The sequence below is a fragment of the Emys orbicularis genome, chromosome 1, assembly GCF_028017835.1.
Source record: "Emys orbicularis isolate rEmyOrb1 chromosome 1, rEmyOrb1.hap1, whole genome shotgun sequence".
Classification (NCBI taxonomy): Eukaryota; Metazoa; Chordata; order Testudines; family Emydidae; genus Emys; species Emys orbicularis.
Genome location: NC_088683.1, coordinates 18927231 through 18933875, shown reverse-complemented (window position 1 = coordinate 18933875; position 6645 = coordinate 18927231). Strand labels below are relative to the sequence as shown.

Here is a 6645-nt window from a genome sequence, read left to right as displayed (position 1 = left end):
ACAAATCTTCTGCACTAATTAGGATCCATGCCTTATAACTGGGATTATAAAGAGGGAGAGGTATTTGCTTTTATGTGGAAATGTAGATCTCCCATTTGAAAATATGAACATTCCAGCAGCAGAAATGTTTAGGTTTTGGGAAATCCAAAGACCAACTGTAAAATGAAACACAAGCTTTCTTCACTGGAAGAACTGCACAGATGATAATCAGATTGAAACCCATAGCGGGTCCCTAACAAACAGTGAGTTTTACCCACAGAAAGTCCAAACACTGTAGAAGAACAGTGGTATGTGTCTTTCTTTTGTCACTGTTTAATAATCTTGTTTTCTACAAGGGAATCCTTCCAGGAAAGACAGTGGGCCTGAATTTTCTCCCATCAAAATCAAAGGGAATTTTGTCATTGGCATCAACGGAAGCAGGTTGAGGCTCAATATTTTATATTTGTTGCTACCTCTTCTGATACCAGTATCCTATTCTGGCATCCGGTTTGCATCTTGACTGAGCGGTAGTGAATGTACAGGGCCTTGCAGATTGGCTTGTCAGTGGAGAAGAAATCAGTAATGGAGAATCTGGGTATATTCTAAGTGTCATTTACCTTATTTACACACACATCCCAGTCCTGGAAAAGAGGTGCTCAAAGAGCAAGCAGGCAACCCCTTTTTTCCAGGAATCTCAGCCCAGCACCACTGCCCAGGTCAGAAAGCACAACTCTGCCTCAAGAATTGACTGTAATCAGAGACCAAGGCAGTAAGCAAACTCTCCTGCAGGTCACATAATTCTCTTTCCAAAGACCACTGCATCTACACAGAACCTCGTATAACCCTAAACTAACAACACACGTCTTCCCAAGACTGAACTTGAAAGACTATGCAACAGCAACACCTGGTGATGCCTGCTTTAACAATATCTAAAACACAGCACTGTCTGGTGGCTACAGCAGAGGACAGGGTCTATTACTAGCTCTGCTTCAGCCAAGCATCATGTGTAAGTTTCTCCAAGCATTATTTTTCGCCTCACATTCACAGTCCTCCACCATTCTTCTCTTGTCAACACTTCTGCTTTCATTTCTTCTCACTCCCTTTCTAGCTCCACACAAACTCCTGCCTAATTGCACACATTGCATCCTCCCATGCTGCTGTCCTTTACACTTGTATCAGTCCCCACCCCCCTTCACTTAATTCCCCCCCTTAAAATTCATTTAATTCATGAAGGCTTTCAATGACCACTCAGCATGGAGAACCGAGACTCACCTTTGCATGCCCCTAACTATCTCTTGCACATACTACTATACACGCTGATGCAAATCAGGATGTGTGTCCCAACCCCAGAGTTCTCTTGTCTACTGTTGTCAGTAGCTACCGGTGTGGTGCTCTGCTCTTGTTCGATGATAACAGTCGGCTGCGTACGTGTTCCCTCTGTGTGCTGCCCCAGTTCTGCACAGATAGCTGACACAGCAAACCCCGAGAGAACCCCCAAAGACCACAGACTCTAGTAAGGTACGAAGGAACCCGAGCCAGGTTTATTGTCAAACGAAGCACAGTAATAGTTTCCCGTGGACTCTACAAGACATACTACGAATTTGTGCCCCCTGGCAATGGACCAGCTCAGTCAGTGGCGGGACTTTCCATTGCCCCCTAGACCAGACAAAGATGTGCACTCCGGGACCTACTTTTATACAGTTACAGGACAGATTACTCATCCCTACTGACGTATTGAGGTACAGCCCCTTGACTCATTAGGGTGCTGTCTCCTCCTTTGATCATGTTGTTTCAAACAGATCTGTCCATCATGCTGTCCTTTTGACCCTATCTTGAAGATGCACCTGCCTGTTCCTCGTTATCTCTGTGGAGTGTTCTGATGTCATCTTGGCACAAGTTCCTCTTATTAGCACTTATGTGTGGATGCACATGCTTCTAGCAACCCTCTTCTCGCCAACTTCTGTGAGTGGGGCCTGCCTCTGGGTCACAGCCCAGCTTTTGCTTAGCAATGGCTGGAAGTACTTTGGTTCAGGCTTCAGGCCTCAGACTGGGCCTCTGACACAAGAGTTTGTTTCAGGGCTTCATCTTACTACATCTATTTTTCATTACTTCCTCCTTCTCACCTGCATGGACTACAGCTATGTCTACACTTACAGTGGCATGAATAGTACATATGCTGCATTCTCTCCTAGCATGGATATAAATAGTAGAGTAGAGGGCGTGGCACTATCTAGGCAAGTAGAGTAAAGATACGCCAGAACCTATACAGTTCTCTACAAGCCCAAGTCATGTTTCCCATGTCTACCTTTCTATTTTTAGCCATGTAGTGTCCTGCTGCCTCCCCATTGCTGGAGCCTTTCCCCATCACTGCAAAAGACTGGCAGTGGGGACAGGTTCTGGCAGCTCTCCAGCCGAAAGCTGCCAGAGCCTTTCCCTATTGCCTCCCCAACTAAAGCCTTTCACTGCCACATGTAGCCACACACCACTGAGTGAACGCAGCCTGCGGCATGTAGCTACATAGGCCCTACACACTCCTACCAGAATAGACGAGGCCTCTCTCTCTCTCTCTTTCTTCATTATCGAGATTGGCCTGAACCAAAATCCTTGATCTGAACAGCTCTGAATGTTGTGACGTGACCCTGAGTCACATTCTGGTTTGTCACCCTGGGGTAACTGTACAGTAACTTCACTGACCTCAATAGATTTACTGCAGAATTGCAGTGGTGTAAATGAGATCCCAATTTAGTCCCTTATTAATAATGGGCTAAATCAAAAGCCCAGATCGATCTGAGCATCCTTGAATAGATCTAAGCATCCAGATTTGAACTTGCAGCTCTTGGTATTGCCAGTTCCAAGTGTTCAACGATCATGAGTGAAATGCCAAAAATAATGAGATTGGATTAGAAATCATGAGACTATTTTATAAAGACTAAAATTTGGGTGCTTTTTCTTTTTCTCTTTGCCTTCTGGTTTTCCAGCCTTTACATTCCATTCAAGTCACATTTTCACGCTTGTCTCCAGAGCTATAAAGAAGCATATATTTTTTATTTTGTTGTTTTGGTTTGTTTCATTTATGTATTTATTTCATTGACAGCGGAGATTCTTTGGTAATTTCATAACTGGAACTTGGGCCTTAGTAATCAAATATCATGAGCCTTCAGATAAAACTGCGAGAGGTACTGGAAACATCTCTAATCTATTTTCATTCTTCCTGAAAATAAAACCCACCTATTGTTTTTTTTTTTACCAAATTAATGACTGATCTGTTTTGCTTTAAAAAGACACCTCCCTCAGCTTGAAATGTCAATTTTAAAATAAAGAATTAAAAGTTTCAGGGATAGCCTGTACTCGAGTCCTCCTTCTAATTTTTTAGTTTTAAAATCACATTTCACTATGTTTCTTTTAGATGTTTTTTCTCTTCCCTGTTGCTGCATGAAAAGATCACCTCTATTTTTTGCAACATTTTTTGAAAGGTCTCAGTTTTGTCCCGATAAGGAATAAAAACAAATTCCGAAACTTTGAAATTTTTCATGAAATGGAAATCTTGTTTTCTGGCCAACCCTAATGGCAGTACATGGGAAACTGTGGAACTGACTAGCTACTACTGCTGTCAAATATACAAAGTAAACAGAGAAAATTGTTTTTTTTTAATCTCTCTGTTACAGTCATGCTAGATGTTACATGTAACAACAGTAAGGGTATGTTTACATTGAATGTGGTTGCAGCATGTGTAGACATATCCGAGCTAGTTTTGATCTATCTATCTAGATCAAAGCTAACTTGAGTAACAATAGCAGTGAAGCCATGGCTGGATGGGCGGCAGCTGCTTAAGTATATAGCCAGGGTCTGGGTAGGGCTAGTCAGTGAAGACACCCAAACTGCTGCAGTTGCTATTGTTACTCGAACTAGCTTCGATCAAGTTAGATCAGCTAGCTTGTGTATGTCTAAATATGCTGCAATCAGGGCCGGCACTTCCACTAGGCGACCCTAGGCAGTCGCCTAGGGCAGCAGGATTTGGGGGGGCGACATTTTGCCGCCCTTGGCAGAAATTCGGCAGCAGGGGGGGTCCTTCCGCTCCGGATCTTCGGCGGAAATTCGGTGGCGGGTCCTTCACTCGCTCCGGGACCCGCCGCCGAAGTGCCCCGAAGACGTGGAGCGGAAGGACCACCGCTGCCGAAGACCCCAGGCCCCCTGAATGCTCAGAGGAGGAGCGCTGCCACCTGGGGTGGCAAAAACCCTGGCGCCGCTCCTGGCTGCAATCACACATCCTGTTTTCAGTGTAGACGCACCCTTTGTAATAAATATTTTTCAGACCAATGTGATTTTTTTTTTAAGTTAACACTCTCCATATCATTTCTCTTTGGAGGGTCCTACTTGGTTTTATAACATTTTTACAGTGCTTTGATATCTTTGGATGAAAGGGAATCTATACATGTAAAATATTCTGTATTTTTTATTACTGTAGCCCTAGTCAGGGCCAAGGACCCCATTGTGCTAAGCGCTGTACAAACACAGAACAGAAAAACCAGCATCTTCACAAAAGAGCTTGCAATCAAAGACAAGAAAAGGGACAACAGATGGATACTGACAGATGGGGGAATACAAGGAAACAATGAGACAATATTGGTCATCAGAACAGGCTGTGGTCTCCGCACACCACCTGCCTAGCCTTTGTCAAGTGGTTTGTAGGCTTTGTGGCAAAGGAGAGCTCTAATCTTCTTGGGCCTGTAGCGAGCTTTTGCTTCCCTTTCTAGGGTAAGGAATCATTCTGAAGTCAGTGGACACCAACTCAGAATCTAGCCCGTGAACTAACATGCTGCAAGCTCCAGGTTGTGGTGTTTTAGCAGCAGGGCTGAGCCAGAAGCGTGTTGGGAGTGGAAGGCATGAGTGGATGAGGAGAGTGGGAGACTGCTGGGGTAGGGAGAGAAATGCAGAGGGGATGGAGACTTGAAATGGGTATGGAAAGAGGATATGGGGAGGGAGTAGACACCAGCACAGACACAGGGACGGCATGGAGCTGGGATCCAAGGTCTTGGAAGTGGGGGTGCTGTGGAGGAGGAAGGAGTAGACTGAGTAAAACAGATGCTGTCTGCCTATAGGGAAAACCAGCTAGCTGAATATCACAATTGTCTCTCTGACACTTTCCTTGCTCCCAAATTGGCTGTTAACATAAATTCACTGTGCTCAGATTTTGAATGCTGCCCTGTGGATTGTGTGCAGCATTCACATTTTCCGTCGGTGTCAATGGACGTATTAGAACATGTAGCTCTTCAATAATAAACAAATCTCAGCCTTTGAAAATATTGAGTTTTTTGTTTTTTAAATAAACTGAATAAATAACGCAGCACTTAGGAAGCGAATGACTTCTTGAGATCATTAGCCATCACTGTCCTTCTAATAACATGATAGTCTGTTAGATTGTGAGCTCTTCCGGGCAGGGCCTGTTCCTCTGTTTGTACAGGAGCCAGTACTGTGGGGGCCTGATCATGACTGAGGCCTGTAGGTGCTGCCAAGTTATTGACCAATATTAATTAATTATATTCTCCTGGAGTGTTGTTTTTTCCAAAATTTTAAGAGCAAGACACGCACTTTATAGTCCCAGCAAACGCACACAGAGAGTTAGAAACAAAACAAACATAACACTACTTTATTTCTTGGAACCAAGAAATCTAGCATGCCCCGCTGCTTCTTTCTCGGCCCGCTCCGCCGGCAGCCCCATGGCTGTGGGCCCGCTGGGTGGCGCCGCCGGGAGCCTGCTGCAGTTTCTGAGGCTGGTGGGGCAACTCAAGAGAGTACCATGAACAGGCTGGGTGTACAGGAATGTAGAGAAACCAGAGAGTATATCGGATCATATGTACGGGATGGCAGTCGTGGCTTTGGTAACTGAAGATAAACAACTTAATAAAGACAGATGGGTACGACTAGCTCTGGTTCATGATATGGCTGAATGCATTGTTGGAGATATAGCACCTGCAGATAACATCTCCAAAGAGGAGAAACATCAGCGAGAGGAGGCAGCTATGAAACATTTGACCCAGCTGCTATCAGGGGACCTGAGAAAAGAAATCTATGAACTCTGGGAAGAATATGAACATCAGTCTATAGCAGAAGCCAGATTTGTAAAAGAGCTGGATCAGTGTGAGATGATACTCCAAGCGTCTGAGTATGAAGAGTTGGAAAAAATGCCTGGAAGACTGCAGGACTTTTATGATTCAACTTCAGGAAAATTTAATCACTCAGAAGTAGTCCAACTTGTGTCTTCCATTAATACAGAAAGAAATACAAAAATAGCTGCTACAGCAAGTGAGCCACACTCTTGAGGCATTTTAACACTTCTGTAGCTAAAATAAAATATTTATTTAAAAACAAACAAAAAACAAACAAACAGCCAATTGCAGAGGAAGAGAGAGCAGACTGCCCCCTACAGCAGAGAGGCACATCTCAACTCACCCCGCTCCAGAGTGATGCTCAAGACCTAAGGCTAGTCTACACTACAAAGTTAGGAGAGCTTAACTATATCCGTGTGATGTAATTAAGCCAACCTAAGCTCCGGCATAGACATCACTAGGTTGATGGAAGAATTCTTCCGTGACCTAGGTACCACCTCTCAGAGAGGTGCAGATTTCCTGCTGTGACAGGAAAAACCCCTTCCATTGCTGTAGTGTT

The 6645-nt window shown here is 44.3% G+C and overlaps 1 pseudogene; it reads left to right on the top strand.

The window, feature by feature from the left end:
* Positions 1 to 5696: 5696 nt before the first annotated feature.
* On the top strand, positions 5697 to 6299 carry LOC135895431 (5'-deoxynucleotidase HDDC2-like; annotated as a pseudogene).
* The last annotated feature ends 346 nt before the right edge of the window (positions 6300 to 6645 follow it).